At 39.5% G+C, this 21107-nt stretch overlaps 1 protein-coding gene across 1 annotated transcript in view; it reads left to right on the top strand.

Moving 5' to 3' along the window:
* Positions 1-4426, top strand: part of CFAP91 (cilia and flagella associated protein 91) — an 89720-nt gene extending 85294 nt beyond the window's left edge. The window contains exon 18 of the mRNA XM_044251457.1: positions 3250-4426. The gene's annotated coding sequence lies outside the window, so the exon portion shown is untranslated. The remainder of the gene's footprint in view (positions 1-3249) is intronic.
* Positions 4427-21107: the final 16681 nt, after the last annotated feature.

The following is a 21107-nucleotide window of genomic DNA, read 5'->3' on the forward strand; positions in this document are numbered from 1 at the left end:
TCTTTAAGAATACACACAACAAACATGTACAAAAACTATTTATGGTCATAAAGCAAGTGTCAACCATTTCAAAGAGTTGAAATCCTGACAAGTGTGTTCTCTGATAAAAATGCAATGAAATGGGAAATCAATGACAAGATAATTCTAATATATTTAATTCTAATTCTAATATGTTGTAAAGTGTCATAGAACTAGAAAATACTTTGTACTGAAAAATGACAAAAATGCTAATATGTATCAAACTTGTGGAATGCTGTTAATGTGGCACTTAGAAATTTGTAGTCTTAAAGGCATTTATTTGAAAAGATGAAAATAAGACTAATCATTCTTTTCAAGAAATTATAAAAAGAACAGTGAATTAGGGCACCTGGGTGGCTCAGTAGGTTAAGCGTCTGCCTTCAGCTCAGGTCATGATCTCAGGGTCTTGGGATCGAGCCCTACATTGGGCTCTCTGCTCAGCCTGCTTCACCCTCTCTCTCTGCCTGCCTCTCTGCCTACTTGTGATCCCTTTCTCTCCGTCAAATAAATAAATAAAAATCTTAAAAAAAAAAAAAAAAAAAGAACAGTGACTTAGATGCAAAAAAGCAAAAGGAAAGAAATAATACAATAAAATAACAGCAGAATTTAATAAAACATAAAAATTTGAAGAAAACATTCATAAGTTGGGGGACAGAATATAATAAAACAAAAAATAGACATGTCTTCTGATTTTAGTAGAATGTAGTAGGTAGCTGCAACATTTAGGGAAAATAATGGACACATTGTAAGCATATTTTTAAAGACACTGGAGAGCTATGGAAATGGAAGGCACTAGATGAACAATAGCAGCAGAGAAGAAAGTCCTTCCTAAGGGATCTGCGATCACTGGCCATTTTCTTGTCTTGGGGCAGTGGCCGAGTTTGGGTACAAGCTGGGGCTCAGGCTTGCCAAAGGCAGAAGATCTTTATTTACTAGTGGAAACAGAAACCAACAAGGCTTTTAAAATCAGTGTGGCGGGATGTGATGGATTACAATCGAGAGGGGCCCCGAACATTTGACCAGATTTCCCCACAGAATGTCAGCAGTAGGTTTTTTGTGGATAAACCTCTTACTAGTGAAAACATATTTGAATCTATCATGAGTTTTTTAACCAGCTGTTAGTGATCTTCACTCAGTCTCATGGATTTAACCATTGTTAATTTATTGTTCCATGATTTTTTTGGTCAGAAATAGCTGTATATCCTGACTTGCCTACCTCACTGATACTTGTTAGCTTAGCACTGATAACCCTTCAGTGCGAGTTTTTGAGCTCAGATTAAGATGGAGATTTTTCTAAGTAAGGAAACTAACCTTATCCACTACTATGGAATACTGAATGGCTTTGGAAATTAACTTTTGCTGTAGACTTGATAATATTTTTTAAATGAATCCAACCTAAAATTACAAGGCAAAACAGAGCTTATATGGCAGAATTTACACTACAGGAAAGTCACTTCAATGGCAACTAACATTGAATCACAAGTAATGGCAACCTGCTTTTTATACTTCCTTTGCCTGTCACAAGTTAAAACAAGAAGCAAGATTTTAATCCCCATACATATTTGCAGTGGATATGTTATCTGAGTTTACACCTTGAGGAGCATTTTGTGGACCTTGAAACAAGTGCAAAGGAAATTATCCTATTTCAAAGTCTCTTTAACTGTGTGAAGGAGTAATGTCCCACTTAACCTCAACTGGAAGTGATTAATATGTGTCGTAATGACTTGCTAAGAGGGAAATATCAAGAGAAGAATCTAATGGAGTTCTGTAAATGCCCCCCAGACATAGATATGCACAATTAAAAGCATATGCTCATGGTTGATATCAGTGTTGGCAGCACCTATCTGTGTGACAGACATTTTCAAAGCTGATGGGGATGGGTGTCGGGGGTCTCATTGCAAATGTTTATCTGCTATTGGGGATATGTAATCAATTTTGATGCTCTGAACCTCAATTAAGCAAAATATTATCCTCTAAATAAGACTTCTGGGGCGCCTGGGTGGCTCAGTGGGTTAAGCCTCTGCCTTCAGCTCAGGTCATGATCTCATGGTCCTGGGATCGAGCCCTGAATTGGGCTCTCTGCTCAGCAGGGAGCCAACTTTGCCCTCTCTCCCTGCCTGCCTCTCTGCCTACTTGCGATTTCTCTGTTAAATAAATAGATAAAATCTTTAAAAAAAAAAAAATAAGACTTCCATTTTTCTTATTAGTAGACTCATATTAAAAACAAACCTGTAGTCAATTGTTATTACTGCCTTTGAGTTTTATCAAAAATTTTGTGAAAATATCTTCTCTTATTGAGGATCTATATAATATCCTTGATTTTATTTACTGGCCCACAAAGCCTAAAATATTTACTATCAGGCCCTTTGTAGAAAACATTTGTCAATTCCTACTATGTAGCAGTTAAAACGATGAAGCAGAACTAAATACAACATGGATGAATTTCACAAACATAGTATTGAAAGAAGCCAAATCCTAAAAAGAAATCTACAGTATGAGTTTAAATCCACACACAACTATGGCATTTAAGAATGCATACTTAGGAGGTAAAGATACAAAGAAAATCAAGGAAGTAAATACTGTAAAAAATAAAAATCAAAATAGTGATGACTTTTAGAGGATAGAGAGAGGGTTGTGATTGCGAAGGAGAAAGTGGGAACTTACAGGACTTCTTGACCTGGGCGATATTTTTACGGATGAATATTTAACATGAATTCACTAAGCTGCACATCGGTTTTATGTTATTTTCTCATATATGTCACATTCCTTAATTAAAAGCTAGAAATATGTATGCATACATACAAATGTATATGGACTCATGAGGCCTACAATACACACCAAATATTTCTGGAAAGATCACCAAGAAATTGGTTTAGTATTTGTTGGAAGACCTGAGGACTAGGGAGAATAGACATACTTTCCACACATTTATATCCTTTTGTAGTTTGACTTCTTTACAGTGTCCACATATTAAGTTTTCAGTTATAATTCAGTTAATGTAAGGTTTGTAAGTCCTGTGATTTGGAAACAGACCCTGGTGAGTTAAGAAACATTTGGATCGTGGGGCTCATAAATGGCAGAGCTGGGCCGTCTGGCGTTGTCTGGCTCCTCAATCAAGGGTCTGTGTAATTGCATCACAGTAGTTTTTTGGATGTATCGGTCTGATAATGATTGTTTCTTAAAAGATCGCATAATCAAACATTTGTGGGTTTTTTTTCTGTTTCTTTACAGATTATCTCTTTTAAAAGAAGCTGTACAGATCATCATATGGAATTCCAGTAATCTGTGCTTCTCCCAAGATGTGCAGCTCTTATGGACTTGTCAATGTGTAATTCATGAGGAAAGATCTTTCTTCTCCCTAAACTTCCAATAATTTAAAATTATTTTCAGTAATTATAATCAAATGAAGGAGTTTATTCTCTTTAGTGTTTCCCAGATGCTCTACTTCAAGAGAAAATTTTCTCATGTCTCATTTCAGCATTTTGTTAACTAGGAGGATATTCTGGCTTGCTGAATCAAACAAAAAGAAATGTTACTGAATATTTCTTAACTAGTTTTGGCTTGATATTCATAATGCATTGACCTTATCTGCTAAGTTTGGAAGTATGCATATCCCATGACCTGGCATTTCATCTCCTAAATACATACTCAGCAAAAATACATGGATATGTGCACCAATGGGCATGACAAGAATGTTCACAGCAGCACTTTTCATGACAGCCCCTAAATTAGAAACCCAAACCTCCACTGACAGTGGAACAGAAAAATAAGCTGTGGTATTCAGTGGCCCATCAACTTAACCATTGAGAATCGCAGAAGAATATTCATGCAACACCCACAGAGAGGATGCTTTGGGGGAGCAATCTGCCCATCCTGTGTGTTGACTAACATGAGGATCCCTCCTCAGTTAAATATTGGTAAATAGGGAAAAAACCTAAAACATAAACAAATCTATGTGGGCCCCATATCCACATTACTCTGGCAACAGAATAAAAACCTATCTTAGAAAATACCCTTCTCTAGGAAACCAGAAAAGCTTCAGAAGCTATCTGCTTGGTGAGGAGGCAAGAAGAAATGGGCTCCTGGGAAACTGCAGCCGAGAATAAGAAGAGCAGATGCCAGCAGATGCAAGAGAAGAAAGTGGCTAAGATGAAAAAAATACAAAAAGATTTAAAAGTCCGTGGAACACATTTGGATGCAGTTAAAAGAACAGAAGTACCAAAGCAGAGAATAAAATAGGTGATGTTGCCAACAAACTTCCTGTCGTCCTATGTGGTTTGGGAAGGATAAAGAGATGAGAATGACAAAGAGGTTAGCTCTGGATCACCAATCCTAAAGCAATGGAATTCTTAAAAAAAGAAATCAAAACAAATAAAATTATAATAAAAGATTTTCTGAGCTGAAAAAATACTTGTGCATATAAATTTGAAAAGGTTTATTTTTACCTTGTATTGGAAAACAGTGATCAGGGTAACTTTTTTTCACCGGAGAATCACTGACAGGAAGGTACTGCACAGGTAAAGAGTCAGCTGCGTTTTGCTTTGGTCCTTTAAAAATCTAACCTGGGGGCACCTGGGTGGCTCAGTCAGTTGACCCTCTGCCTTTGGTTCAGGTCCAGCTCCCAGCACCCTACGCCCCCACCCCCGCCACCCCGCTCAGCAGGAAGCCTGCTTCTGCTCCCTCTGCTTGTGCTCGCTCTATCTCAAATAAATAAGTAAAATCTTTTTAAAAAATAAAAAGAAATAAAAAGAAAAATGCTAACCTGAATGAGGTAATAGTTACCTCTAAAATAGAAAATCAGGAATGCAAGACAAAATGAGAAGCAGCAATGAGGCATGATGGGCTAGAAGATAGGGGCAGGGCAGAGGTGTTATCCAATAGCAGGCGACAGCAGACTTACTCTGTAAGGAGTCAGATAGTAAGTAATTTAGGTTTTGCGGGTCAAACAGCTTCTGCTGCAATTACTCAATTCTGCCATCATAAGGTGAAAGCAGCAATGGATAACACGTGGAAGGAACATGGCTACATTACAATGAAACTTGACAAACTGGCAGCAGCCAGATTTGGCCCATGACCTGTGGTTTGCCCATCTCTGCTATATAAGCTGTGAACCAAAAATCAAATATCCACTTTGAAAAAGTGGTCAAAGTGGCTTTGAATAGTTAACTATAATAATGATAATGAGACAGAGTATTTTCTAAAACAATCTTTATGCAGTCTTCTAAAACTAAGATTTGTATTTAGACGTAAAGGAAAATACAGGGTTTTAGAGAATTCTCATTAGCTAATTGAAGTTTACCAGGAAGGGAAACTTTCTTCTGTTACTAGCATCCTTCTACTTAAAATGACTTTACTTAAACCACCTGAACCTTAATAACCTTTAAAACACCTTCAGTGATGAGCAAAACCCATGTTTAAAGCCATGTGATTGTTGTTGGGACTAGACTAGTATTGGTAGCAATACACAATCGCAGTGAACTGATTTGTAAGGTAGAAAACTTTGTTTCATGGATGTGTAATCATGTATCTTGAATCCTTGTGCCACTTAAAGGCACTTTCTCTTTTCAACATCCTTAAGAACAGGCAAAGTAGAATCCAAGGAAGAAGTGTGGAGTGTGAGTTAAGGGGTTTCTCTCTGGGGTGAGAAACTTAACACAGAATTGTTAGAGATTCCAAATCCTTAAGTGCAGAACTCCCAGACAATTTGAAGTCTGAGTATATGTTGACTGAAGGGAACTCTCCTCCCTCTCCTCAATTCTGGACCATGGTACCCACTTGGGAGTAGAGTTGCACCTATTAAGATGACTTGGGGTACTTTCGCGCAGCAAGCTCCACAGAGAGGCTTACAGACCCAGTTACCAGTAGAGTGGGGAACGCCAGGGGGCAAGCACGCGCTTAGCCATGGAGTAGCATGGGTGGTAAGCACTGTGCTCTGGAGCCAGCTGGTCTGGATCGAAATCCCAGTCCAATGACACTGTGTCCTCAAACAAGTTACTTAATCTCTTTGAGCTTTAGCTTCCCCATACCTAAAAGGATATAACTATAGAATGTACGTCATGGGATTGGTATGAGGATGTAATGAATTCATTCATGTAAAAGGCTTAGGACAGTAGCTGGCATATGGTAAGCATTCAGTAAGTACCACTTAGCTGTTTTTATTATCACTATGGTATAGAAGCAAAGGCTATGGGTAGAGCAAAGTAACATCATCTACTGCTATGTAGAAAGTGGCTCAGTGAGTGTCAGAATCTAACCAATTAGATGAATTTCTCCATCTCACTTGGGGATGAGTAAGAGAAAGAGAGAGAGGGATGGGTGCTCGTGTTCTTTAGAATCTTGAAGCGTTGACAGTAAGGGCTCAACTCTCTACCAAACACCAGAGCAGCAGAAGGAGGGTTCTTTTATTATAAGTGTCAAATGTTGAGGAAACATTTGGAACCAAGGGCTATATTAGTTCTTAACCAGGGCTGCCTGCTAAAATCATTGAGTACTTTTAAAAAATCAGTTCTTGGGACTCAGCAGATGAATTAAGATAGAATCTTTAGAAATGGGGCCAGGCGGGGATTTTTTTTTTTTTTAAAGCTTCCCAAGTGATCTAATGTACGTTCACATTTCAGAATAGGAGAAACCTTTCCCAAGGGAACTATTCTTCCCCAAGTATTTACCATTCAGAAACTTACCATGGGAGACATGTCCTTAGTGTAGGCTTTAATGACATTTTATTTCTAAAGCCTCAGGGATTCCAAAGACCATAGAAAAAAATTGTGGGAGCAAACACAGATACTGGGCACAATCATAACACTTGGGCTTCTTCGTCTGCCATTGCCCATATCGCACTTGCCTGTAATTCCTGCATAATCATCTCTCTGGACTGTTAGGTCTGAGGGAGGGCAGGAGCCTTCTGAGTACATTTGTTTTTATTCCTGGTGCCTCGCACAGTCTCTGGCACATGGTAATCTCTCAAGTATTTATTGAATGAAATTCTATGTAATGTTTGTAAAAGCAAATACTTGTATGATTTTGAAGAACATTTGTGATGTCTTGGTATTTTATGGTATGAAATGAGTTCTCAAGAATAAAATTCTAATTTATAATATTCACTTGTAGCAAGTAACTTCTTGTGATTCAACTGGTGAATGTTATGAAGGAACCAAGTAAGCCATAAAGGGCATACGGACCTTCTATACCACATCCTGAAGGGAGTTTATGCCCTTCATTTTGGACAAACAACATTAACAACTTAAAAACCTCCAACAGAGGTTTAGAGAAGAGGCGTAAATGTTCTTCTCAATATTTTTAATAAAGGTTAAAGACATCATATTAAAACATTACCATAAAATTAGCTTCTAATTATGACAGAAGAGACCAGCAATTCTCCTCTACTAACATACAGATAGATAAATAGCTATAACTAGACAAAATTATCAAAAACACCCATTTTAGGGCACTAGAAATATATTAGAGATGGCCAACAGGTCTACACTACCCCCCAACACCATGCAGCTCATTCTGCAAGAATGGCAGTCTTCTAGTCCAGCAGCTTTGCTGAGGAAAGAGTTGATTTTGGGTGAGGAGATGGAGAGAAATCTAATGGTACTACATGCTAACGGTAGCATCTTCTCAGTAGTTTATAGAAAAATCAGGAATCCATAAAGTTTTAGATGATCTGAACAACACTACTCACTGCTTTAACCTAATGCTAATCAGAACACTACACCTATGACAGGATATACATTCTTTTCAAGCGTACATAGGACATTTGCTGAGATAGGCCATATCCTGTGCCTTAAAACAAGTCTCAATAAATTTCAAAGAATTGAAATCTTAAGAAATATATTCTCTGGCCACAAATAATTAGAAATCAAAAGGGGAAAAAATAAGGTTAGAAAATCCCCAAACGTGGACATTAAACAATCTATTTCTAAATAAACTTTGGATCAAATAAGAAATCACAGTGGAAGTTAGAAAATACTTTAACTTGAATGATTGAGAAAATACAACTTTGAAATTTATGGGATGCAGCTAAAACAGGAGAAATAGTTTTATAAACTCATATGAGAAAAGAGGTTTAAAACCAAGTAAGTTTCCACAATAATAAAAAAAAAAAAACCCAAGTTTAAGAAGTCAGGTGGAAATTTCAAGACAAGAACAGAAATCAGTGAACAGAAGACTTACAAGGAATAGAGATAACACACCCAAAATTTAGTTCTTTGAAAAGACTAATAAAATTAATTCCTAGAAAAAGTTGTTTAAAAAAGAAAACACAAATTATCAATGTCAAAGGGGGTATCACCACAATGAAAGAAGGTATGTCACTACAGATTCTATAGGCATTAGAAGAATAATGAGGGAATACTTGGAAAACTTATAACAGTAAATTTGATAGCTTACATGGAATGGGCAAAGTCTTTGAAACACAGAATTTACCAAAACAGATATTAAGAATAAAATATAATATCTGAATAACTCAATACCTGTTAAGTAAATTGTTTATTAAAAAATTTTCCTTCAAAGAAACCTTCATGTCCAGATGGTATGTTTCAGTGGTGAATTCATCAATTGAATAAATTCAATCCCATAAATTCATCAAACATTTAAGGATACTGATACCAGTTTTATACAAACTCAGAAAATAAAGAGGAAACACTTCCCATCACACTTTAAGAGGATGGTAAAACCATACCAAAATCTAAAAAAAAGATAAGAAAATAAGGTTAAAGATCTATAACCTTCAAGAATATAGATGTTAAAAGCCATTAACAAAATGTTACCAAATCAAATCCAGCACTACACAAATGAAACAAAAAACCAGGATAATATATCAGACCAGTGGATTTATTCCAAAGATGCAAGGTTGGTTCAAATATTCAAAAATCAATATAATTCACCATAGGAAAAAAGGATAAAAGCATTATGATCTTAATGAAGAAAAAAATCCAAAATTCCATGCTCATTTAGGATTAGAAATTCTCAAAAAACAAGGAATAGAAAGGAACTTTTTAAATCTAACAAAAGAATCTGTACAAAATCCTACAACTAGCAAGATAACTAATGTTGAAATACTGAATGCCACCCACTTCAAAACTAGTAACAAAGCAAGTATATTCACCACCATCTTTCTATTCAATATTGTTTCTAATTGATGCAACAAGGTAAAGGGGGATAAAGCATAAAGATTTGAAAGGAACAAGTAAAACTAAAAACATTTTGCAGAAAACATAACTTTGCACAGAACAACCTAAGTAAAGCTAAAGAACAACTACTAGACTTATTTAACAAAGTCAAAGGACACGGCAATATACAGAAAAATATGTGTTTCTATATGCTAGCAACAACTGGAAGATGGAAAGAAAAATTAAGTTCTATTTACAGTAGTATCAAAAGACCTAAACACTTCCAGGACTTGCCATAAATACAGCATAATATTAGCATAATAGATAAATAGATAAACATTACAGAATATGGGGTCTAGATAGGCCCATTCATTTACAGTTAATTGATTTTTGACTAAGGTGACAAAGCTATGTAATGGGAAAAGGAAAGTCATTTCAACAACTTGTGCTAGAAAAAACTGAAGAAATAAAGGGAGGAAATGAGTCTTGATACCTGCATCACACCAAACACAAAAATTAATTTGGGATAGATCTCAGAATTAAAAGTTTAAGCAAAATCTCCTCGAATAAAACATAGGAGAATGTTTTCATGACTTAATCTGCAGAGAACCCAAAAAATACTAATTGTAAAAAAGAAAGGCTGATATGCCTATGGATTCTTCTGAGGAGAGTAATTGTTCACCATTATGACCAAGATAGACACAAAACCCAACACAGCAAGGTCTTAGGCTTCAGAAATAGGCTTTCCTGTTTCATTGATCACTTTTCTCCAAAGCAAAGCCTTACTACAAACTACCTGTGTCATTTCCTCGCACAGTGAAGGGAACAAAGATGTACACAAAAAAGAAATTAGGCATCCACCAGCACTGGTGGTATCAGCAAAATGGCAGAGTGGTCAGCTCCAAACTCCTGACCCTCCACAGAAACACTGAAGAACAAGCAACAACTATTAGAACCAACTTTACCAGAACTCCTGAAAAAGTCAAAGGTTTATAACAACCAAACAGATGCTGAATCAAGAAAAGGACAACTTAAAAATGGTAGGAAAGTGATCACAGGACTTCTGGGGAAGATGGCAGAGTAGGAGGATTCTAGGCTCACGTCATCCCACAGTTACACATATATAACACCCACATCAGTATAAATAACCCAGAAAATGACTCGAAGACTGGCAGAATAGACTCTCCAGCAACTAAATGTAGAGAAGAGGCCACAATGAAATGGTAGGAAGGGTGATGACATGATTGGGAAATAAACTGACCCATGAGATGGGCTGAAGGAGGGAGGGACCCACAGGTGTGGGGAGAGGAGAAGAGCAGACCCCAGACCAGACACCCCAGACACAAGGGACCTGTACTGGGAAGACGAATCCTCCTAACATTTGGCTTTGAAAACCACGTGACCTAACGTTGTGCATTCTTACAGTCAGTGGGGCTTAACACCTAGAATGTTAAAAATCAGTGAGCCCACCCCTGGGAGAGCTGGAGAGTGATAGGAAACTGAGTCCCTACCCTTAAAGAAACAATGTAACAAACAGCCCCATGGAAATACAGCGTAGGAGCAGCAGTTTGAAAAATGCTTGGCATATAGGGGAGGGAAATCTGTTCACTACTCTCAGAGCATATACTGGAGGGGCAGGGATCTTTGGGAGACTTCAGCAGAACAAAAAAGCTTGTGAACACCATTTTCCTCCCTTGCCCCCTACCTAGAGACAAGGACACCTGTGAGAACCAGCACAATGTGAACATTCTCATCTTGCTAACAATGTACCCTGCACCCCACCCCCTTCTGCAGATCACCTCCTCCTGCCCAGCCTTGGCAGGAGTTTTCGTAGGTGGCTGCAGATTCCATCCTGCAGAAGACCAGATGGGATCTTGTTAGCATTGCACCCCCCGCCTTTATCCTCATATTCTCCTGCAGATCCACCGCTTCAAACATGCCCTTGATAGGAATCCATCAAAGCAGCACCACAAGCCTGGTGGTGTGCAAGCAGGCCTAACTGGAGTAAGTCCACTCCAAAGTGACTTTTGCCCCAGAGAGAAGGGAAGAAAACCACACATACCAATTTGACTGCAACTCCAGAAGTGGGCTGAGGTACACTTCTAGTCTGACTACAGCCTCCCCTGCCCCACCCTGCCAAAGAAAGCTTCTCAGGGGAAAATAGAGGAAGAGTGTCCTGCAGTTCTGTGACTCAATTCAGGCCCAGTGCAGCCCCAGACTAGCTCACTAATAGCAGAGGGACTAAGCCCTGCCCATAAACGACAAAGAAAGCCATTGCAGATGACTAGACTGAAGGCAAATATAGTTCAGTCACAAGAGTAGGGCACACACAACACACACACACACACACACACACACCCCTGAAGTGCCAGCTTCTGGTAAAGAGGGGATATTGCACCACAGGGCATTATAGGACCTCTTCTTCATAAGTCTGTGACTTCCAAAAGGAGAGGATATAGTTGACTTTCCTAACACAAAGAAACAGACACAGAGTTACACAAAATGAGGAGATAGAGGAATATGTACCAAATGAAAGAACAAGACAAAATCACAAGACAGTTAAACAAAATGGAGATAAATAACATGTCTAATACAGGATTTAAAGAATTGGCCATAAGTATACTCAATGGACTTGAAAAAAGAGTGGAGGATCTCAGTGAGACCCTCAACAAAGAGATAGAAAACATAAAAAAGAACCAATCAGAAATGAGGAACTCAATAACTGAAATTAATAATACACTAGAGGGAATAAATAGTAAACCACAGGAAGCAGGAGAACAGGTCAGTGACCTGGAGGACAGATTAATGGAAAACAATCAAGCTGAATGAACAGGAGAGAGAAAAAAATAATATAACGTGAAAATAGATTAAAGAAACTCAGCCATACCATCAAGCATAATAACACTCACATTATAGATTCAAAAAGGAAAAGGAGAGAAAAGGGGTGGAGAATTGAAGAAATAATAGCTGAAAACTTCCCAATCTGGGGAAGGAAACACAAATTCAGATCCAGGAAGCACAGAGAGACCCCCCCCCCAAAAAAAAATCAACCCAAGGAAGTCCACACCAAGACATAGTAATTAACAAGGCAAAAAGTAATGATAAAAGAGCACAAGAAAACAGTTACATATAAGGGAAAGCATGCAAGGGTATCAGTTGGTTTTTCAGCAGAAAACAGGCCAGAAGGGATACATGATATCATCGAAGTCCTGAAAAAAAAAAAAAAAAACTGCAACCAAGAATACCCTCTCCATCAAGGTTATCATTCAGACTAGGAGAGAGAGTTTTCCAGACAAATAGAAGTTACAAGAGTTCATCACCACTAAAAACCAGCCTTACAAGAAATGTTAAGGGGACTCTTTTTTTTTTTTTTAAGAGTGGAAAGGAAACACCATAAGCAGGAGTTGGAAAAGTTGGAAGCACAAAAGCAGTAACATTAAGTATATCTATAAAAATCAATCAAGGGATTCACAAAATAAAAGAATGTAAATTATGTTGCCAAATACCTAAAATGTGAGAGGAAGAGGAATACAAATTTAGTGCTATTAGAATGGGTTCAAACTTGAGCGACCATCAACCTATTATAGACTGCTCTGTGTGTAAGATGTTACAGTAGACCTAATGGGAACCACAAACCAAAAAACCAATATTAGATATACAAAAAAATAAAGAAAAAGGAATCCAAGTACATCAGTAAAGAAAGCCAGCAAACCATAAGAGAAGAGAGTAAAAGAAAAGAACAGAGAAGAACTACAAAAAAAAATCATAAACAAGTAACAAATGGAAATAATTATACTTGTCAGTAATTACTTTGCATGTAAATGGACTAAATGCTCCATTCAAAAGACATGGAATGGATTAAAAAAGAAAAGGGAAAAAGCAAGAATGAGCCCCATGTTGGATGTAGAGATTACTTAAAAAAATAAAAACAACTTTAAAAAATTCCATCTATATGCTATCTATAAGAGATTCACTTCAGACTTGAAGGCACAAGGAGATTGAACGTAAAGGGATGGAAAATGTTTATCATGCAAATGGAAGTAAAAAGAAAGCCAAGTTAGCAATATTTCTATCAGACAAAATAGACTTTAAAACAAAGACTGTAACAAGAAAAAAAGAAGGACACTACATAATCATAAAAGGAACAATCCAACAAGAAGATAAAACAATTATAGTTATACACCCAACATGAGAGCACATGATCAGCTGCTAATGATAAACATACAAGAAGGAATCAATAGTAATATAGTAATAATAGGGAACTTTAATGCCCCACTTACATAAATGTTTAGATCATCCAAACAGAAAACAACCAGGAATCGGGTGCTTTGAATGACACATTGGACCAGATGGATCTAAGAGAGATATTCAGAACGTCACATCCTGAAACAGTGGAATACACATTCTTTTCAAGAACATTCTCCAGAATAAAGCACATGTTGAGCCACAGAACAAGTCTTAACACAATAAAAAAAATCTGAAGTCATATTATGCATCTTTTCCATCACATTATGCAACCATGAAGCTAGAAAACAACCACAAGCAAAATGTGGGAAAACACACATACATGGAGGCTAAGTAACATGCTACTAAACAATGAATTAATTAATCAATTAATTAATTAAAACCAAGAAATCAAAGAGGAAATCAAAAAATACATGGAGACAATACCTCAATATTATCAAAGCCATCTATGAAAAACCCGCTGCAAATATCATTCTCAATGGAGGAAAAACTGAAAGCTTTTCTACTAAGGGCAGGAACATGGCAGGGATGTCCATTATCACCACTGCTATTCAACATAGTACTAGAAGTCCTGGCCTCAGCAATCAGACAACAAAAAGAAATTAGAGGCATCCAAATTGGCAAAGAAGAAGCCAAACTATCACTCTTTGCAGATGATATGATACCATACATGGAAAACCCAAAAGTCTCCACTCCAAAACTGCTAGAATTGTACAGGAATTCAGTAAAGTGTCAGGATATAAAATCAATGCACAGAAATCAGGTACATTTCTTTACACCAACAAGACAGAAGAAAGAGAAATTAAGAAGTCAATCCCATTTACAATTGCACCCCAAATCATAAGATACCTAGGAATAAACCTAACCAAAGAGGCTAAGAATCTATACTCAGAAAACTATAAAGTACTCATGAAAGAAATTGAGGAAGACACAAAGAAATGGAAAAATGTTCCATGCTCCTGGGTTGGAAGAATAAATATTGTGAAAATGTCTATGCTACCTAAAGCAATCTGCACATTTAATGCAATTCCTATCAAAGTACCATCCATCTTTTTCAAAGAAATGGAACAAATAATTTTAAAATTTATATGGAACCAGAAAAGACCTCGAATAGCCAAAGGGATATTGAAAAAGAAAGCCAAAGTTGGTAGCATCACAATTCTGGACTTCAAGCTCTATTACAAAGCTGTCATCAACAAGACAGCATGGTACTGGCACAAAAACAGATACATAGATCAATGGAACAGAATAGAGAGCCCAGAAATAAACCCTCAACTCTATGGTCAACGAATCTTTGACAAAGCAGGAAAGCATGTCCAATGGAAAAAAGACAGCCTCTTTAATAAATGGTGTTGGGAAAATTGGACAGCCACGTGCAGAAAAATGAAATTGGATCATTTCCTTACACCACACACAAAAATAGACTCAAAATGGATGAAGGACCTCAATGTGAGAAAGGAATCCATCAAAATCCTTGAGGAGAACACAGGCAGCAACCTCTTCGACCTCAGCCACAGCAATTTCTTCCTAGGAACATTGCCAAAAGCAAGGGAAGCAAGGGCAAAAATGAACTACTGGGATTTTATCAAGATCAAAAGCTTTTGCGCAGCAAAGGAAACAGTTAACAAAATCAAAAGACAAATGACAGAATGGGAGAAGATATTTGCAAACAACATATCAGATAAACAGCTAGTATCCAAAATCTATAAAACTTATCAAACTCAACACCCAAAGAACAAATAATCCAATCAAGAAATAGAGGACATGAACAGACATTTCTGCAAAGAAGACATCCAGATGGCCAACAGACACAAGAAAAAGTGCTCCACATCAATTGGCATCAGGGAAATACAAATCAAAACCACAATGAGATACTACCTCACACCAGTCAGAATGGCTAAAATGAACCAGTCAGGAAATGACAGATGCTGGCAAGGATGCAGAGAAAGGAGAACCCTCCTACACTGTTGGTGGGAATGCAAGCTGATGCAACCACTCTGGAAAACAGCATGGAGGTTCCTCAGGGTGGCTCAGTGGGTTAAGCCGCTGCCTTCAGCTCGGGTCATGATCTCAGGGTCCTGGGATCGAGTCCCACATCGGGCTCTCTGCTCAGCGGGGAGCCTGCTTCCCTCTCTCTCTCTGCCTGCCTCTCCATCTACTTGTGATTTCTCTCTGTCAAATAAATAAATAAAATCTTTAAAAAAAAAAAAGTTGAAAATAGAGCTACCCTATGACCCAGCAATTGCACTACTGGATATTTACCCTAAAGATACAAACGTAGTGATCTGAAGGGGCACGTGCACCCGAATGTTTATAGCAGCAATGTCCACATAGCCAAACTATGGAAAAAACCTAGATGTCCATCAAAAACCTAGATGAATGGATAAAGAAGATGTGGTATATATACAATGGAATACTATGCAGCCATCAAAAGAAATGAAATCTTGCCTTTTGCGACGACGTGGATGGAACTAGAGGGTATTATGCTTAGCGAAATAAGTCAATCGGAGAATAGGAGAGAGACAACTATCATATGATCTCCCAGATATGAGGAAGTGGAGATGCAATGTGGGGGGTTTGGGGGGGTAGGAAAAGAATAAATAAAACAAGATGGGATTGTGAAGGAGACAAACCATAAGTGACTCTTAATCTCACAAAACAAACTGAGGGTCGCTGGGGGGAGGGGGGAGGGAGAGTGTGGTGGGGTTATGGACATTGGGGAGGGCATGTGCTGTGGTGAGTGCTGTGAAGTGTGTAAACCTGGCGATTCACAGACCTGTACCCCTGGGGATAAAAATTCATTATATGTTTATTAAAAATTTAATAAAAATTTAAAAAAATACATGGAGACAAATAAAAAAACACAACAGTCCAAAATCTTTGGGATGCAGCAAAGGAAGTTCTGAGAGGGAATTTTACTCTAGTTAAGAGTCTATTTCTTGGTTTGCCTCTCCCTCTTTTTTTCTCCTTTGCTAGTTGACTGAGGTTACAAGAAGGGAGGTTGGTGGGAGGATGGGTTAAATAGGTAATTGGGCTTGAAGGAGTGTTCCTGTTGTGATGAACACCCTGTGTTGTATGAAGTGTTGAGTTACTGCATTGTACTCCTAAAACTAGTATTACACGGTATGTTAACTAGAATTTAAATAAAAAATTATTTTTAAGAGGGATGTTTATAGTAATAGCTAGAAAAATCTCCAACAACCTAAGCTTATCCCTAAAGGAGAAAAAGAACAAAACCCCAAAAACAGCAGAAGGAAAGAAATAATAAATATCAGAGCAGAAAACAAAAACAAAAACCGAAATAAAAGTACAGATCAATGGAAACAGGAGCTACTTCTTTTAAAAGATAAACAAAATTGATAAAGGTTCAGCCAGATGCCTCAAAAAGGAGAGAGAAAGATGGCTCTAACAAAACCAGAAATGCAAGAGGAGAATATAACAAAATAACAAAATAACAAAGCCCACCACAAAGAAAGATTTAGAAGGTAACCCGCTTGCCTGGGACACGACACATGTTCAAAAAAAGACCTGAGAAGACCCTCAGCTTTTCACCAACCACCTGAGCACGCCCCAGAGGAGCCCAGAGAGAGCTTGAGGGGGACCATGTGACTGGCTGGTACACACCTGCTCTCCCCACGCTCCACCCCTAGGGCAATACCCCTCGAGTAGCCTCGCTCTGTTCTTTCTAAATATAAAGATTCCTTGACCTGGTGACACATTCCGTGAATTCACCCCGAGGAAACTCCCTAGGCTTCTCTGATCTGCTTTCCCCTAAGAGCAGCTCAGCAGCTCGGCCTTTCTGGGGTCTGCCACAGACCCCATGCGGAGTGGAAGGCAGGGACCGAATTTCTCTTATTTGCCAGCTGTGCTTGGGCCTCACGAAGATCCTCAACGCTGGCATCGGGGCATCCATCTGCTGCCCTTACTATCTACCATGGCTTTTCCAGCTGTTCTTGTAGCTGTAGCTTCGAGGCTGCCTCCTGTCGAGGCCGCGCTCTCAGACGGGCAGAGGCCTAGCCGTCCTATAGGCTTCCTCGTGCCTGCTGGTGCAGGAGCTCACAAGAGCCCCCAGAAGATTCCTCTAGAAACCTGAGAAGAGTTTCTTTGCCTCAGTGATTTTAGGACCTGTTCCTAGTTCCCTGTTGCTGCTGTAAATAATTCACCATTTTTATAAGTGAGATAAGGCTAGGCCCTTGTGAGCCAGGAGAGATTTGAGATGATGATGAAAGCCGTGTATTTTGCCCACAACCCAAGGACTTCGGGCAAGCTGACCCACCTAAGCTGGGATCCTGCCCTTTCTCCCCCTAGACACAGAAATGCCTATCTTTACAAAAGATCTACTTTCTTTTCTTTTCTTTTTTTTTTTTCAGAGTGGTTATAGGTTCACAGAAAAATGAAGAGGAAGGTACAGACATTCCCCGTACGCTATCTGACCCTGCACATGCTCAGCGTCACAGCCAGCCCCTTCTCCACACCCCCCAGAGAATGGTAACATTTGTTGCAATCAGTGAAACGACATTGACACATCGTAATGACTCAAAGTCTATAGTCCACATTAGAGTTCACTCTTGGTGGTGTCCATTCTATGGATTTGGAGAAATGTTTGATAACATGCATCCACCATTACAGTATCACACAAGAGTGTTTTTCCTGCCTTAAACAGTCTCTGTACTCCCCAAAAGACCTACTTGTAATCTTGGAAATAAAGGTTTCCTGGAGCGAGTTCCTATTCTTTTCTGGCTTCCCACCGCCGGCTGTAGTCATGGCCTGTTGGTCATAGCTTTGCAGGATATCAGAGGTACCACCAGGCCCAGAATACAGCCCCCAGGGCACCCTAGATAGGCTGCTTCCCCCAGGAGCCCAAGCCAGTATCTCACCTCTTCTAGGTCCTCCCTGTCTGAGGCCCAAGTCAACCTCCCAACCAGTGGGATTTATAATCCAATGCTCCCCAGCCCTAGCAGAATCCCCTCTGGACAGATAGAAACTGGACTGACAGAGAGGAGTCCCATGGCCAAGGGTCCCAGTCACCACTGCGGCTGAAGCTCCAATAGTGAGACACATGCACCATCTTATTTCTGCATTTGGATGAGGACAGCAAGGTGAACAACCACTTGAGAAAGGTTGACCTAGATTCTAGTCCTCCTCACATCCAGGAGAGGAAAATTGAGGGGAAGAGAAGAAACCAGTTTAGCTGAGAAGCAAGAAAACCATACTTATTCTTGCTTTTCTTATCAGGAGGGCTTGATGAAAATATCTAATTCAGGATAGAAACAATTTAAATCAGAAACATGTGTAAGGCAGTCCGAATTTTCCCAAGATGACCATGATAATTGTTTAGAAATCTCTAGTTCTCATGAGAGACTATGGACTCTGAAAAACAGTCTGAGGGGTTTGAAGTGGCGGGGGGGTGGGAGGTTGGGGTACCAGGTGGTGGGTATTATAGAGGGCACGGCTTGCATGGAGCACTGGGTGTGGTGAAAAAATAATGAATACTGTTTTTCTGAAAATAAATAAATTGGAAAAAAAAAAAAGAAATCTCTAGTTCTTATCCCTGTCCATCTAACTGATCAGTTTCCCTCGCCCTTCCTCCTCTCCCTCCCCTTTGTCCTTCCCCCAAGACCCAGCTCTACTGTTGTCAGAAGAACATACCTAGTCCACTCCCCACACCTACCATAGAACATTTTTTTAAAACAAAGCAAGTAGAAGAAACATATCCTGGGAAACCCACTGCTTTTGGCTTTTGTCTATTCTTTTCCCTTAAGAGCCAGAACAGCCATCAAGCTCCTCCCAGGGAACCTGAAGGATCAAGCAGCAGGGTGCGGGACTGCTGGTTGCTGGCCGGCCTGGAGGAGGACAGAGCCTTGGACCCATTCTCTGGTTCCTGGTCATCTGTCAGTCCCAGCACTAGAGATGCAGGTCGCTCTCCCCTGCAGTGGGCTTAGCCCCCACCCCTCCCTCTTCCTCTCTCCCTGTGTGCCCTCTCTCACCTGAACATGCTGCCCTTGCTCATCATCTGGTCAAGTAACACTGTCCAGGAAGGTGGCTTAGACAAAGGAACACATATGTTAGGAGACCTAGGTTCAAATTAACTTTGCCCCAGAGGCACAGCACAGAGAGCATCGGTTGCATGAATTTGCACAGAACAAGTTAGACCAAACACGTACTAGCAACACTACCCCCCATCTCCAGCATCTTACAGTGAAGACTGGAAAAAAAAGTGGGGGCACATAATGAGAGTAAATACGGTAATAGGTTCATTTGCTAGTTGGAGCTCTGGACTTGGGACTTAGGAGTGCCGGATGGGGGCCACAGAGAGCCTACAGCCTATGTCTGACCTGGACTGAGATGTAGTGAGAGACAAGATTGGCTCACATCCTGGGAAATAACCTAGGTCGGAACTCGAGCAGGAGCCACGGCCTCTCCCCGGGGCAAAGTGTTCACCACAGTAACAAGCGAAAGAGAAAGGTAATGCTTCAGTCTTCAGCAAGGCAAGGACTTAAGGGCTGCCGAGCTTCTCCCTGATCTGTCCCTGTCCGTTCCTTCAGAGCGGACCCCAAAGGAGAAGTCACAGCAAAGAAGTTGCCACCAAGCAGGTATGGGTTTTCTTTCTTCCTTTCTCTTTTGCCGGGGGTAGATTGCCTGCCCAGATCCCTGCCAAAAAAAAAAAAAAAAAAGTGGGAACGCAAACATATCTTAACATTTGAGGCCCGCACCGTAGAGGGTCATATAGGCCTTACAGCTGTTCAGCTTTCCAGGATGGAAAAAACCATGCAGATAATCACTTAATATTGAGTTCCATTAACCATGCTTCCTGATCATGCACTTGCCTCCTAAAGAAATAATCACAGTGGAAATCTCAATTTTATATCAGCCACGATGAGTCATACACACAATCGGCCCCCTCTCTGTTGCAGAGTTGGAGTCTCCTGATCCAGAAAAATACCCAGGTGCGGGGCTGTGGGGGCTGGGAGCAACTCAGCCCTGGTTCCTTTCAGTCCTTGGGGCCAGGGCAGAGATCCAACTGCAGGACAGTCATGGGGCCTGATCTCTGCAAGGGGTCCCTCAGAGGCTCTTCCAAACCCCTCCCCAGCCCTCAGGCTGAGTTGGCTTTGGCCCAGTCTGTGTTCTACCTTTACTTGCCGGGGTAGGCAGCCTGGCCCGCAGAACAAAACCTCTTCTACACGAGCTCAGTGCCACCCTTCTCTCCACATAGCAGCCCAGCAGCTGTGTTTGAAGGTAACACCATGTGTGGGGATGGTCAGGAGTTACCTCTGAGGCCACTGAACCTTGATTCAGTGAGTCAGCTGCAACAGGCACTAGACTCCTCACACACGGGATGGCTGTGTGACTTTGGTGCTGGCTGGAAAGGTCAATGGTCAGCACCAAGGTGACCAAGGTGACTGGATTATTTCCACTGTGATGGGTGTTTGATCTCATATGGCCAGAGTCCAGAATGTTCTAAGCAAGGCCCCAGAGGCTACTACTTATTTAAATAAAAAGATAAATTTTTAAAAAAATTTTTTTTAAATTTAAATTTAAATAAATTTTAATTTATTTATTAATAAATTTAAATTAATAAATTTAAATTTTAAATAAAATTTAAAATTTAAAAGATTTTTTAAAATCTTTTTAAAAAGATAAATCTTTTAAAAAAGATAAAAAAGATAAATTTTTCCATATACTTATTAAGTATAGTTTTCAATATCCTTTTGAAAATATCTTTAAGTTATA

The sequence above is a fragment of the Neovison vison genome, chromosome 6, assembly GCF_020171115.1.
Source record: "Neovison vison isolate M4711 chromosome 6, ASM_NN_V1, whole genome shotgun sequence".
Taxonomy (NCBI): Eukaryota; Metazoa; Chordata; class Mammalia; order Carnivora; family Mustelidae; genus Neogale; species Neogale vison.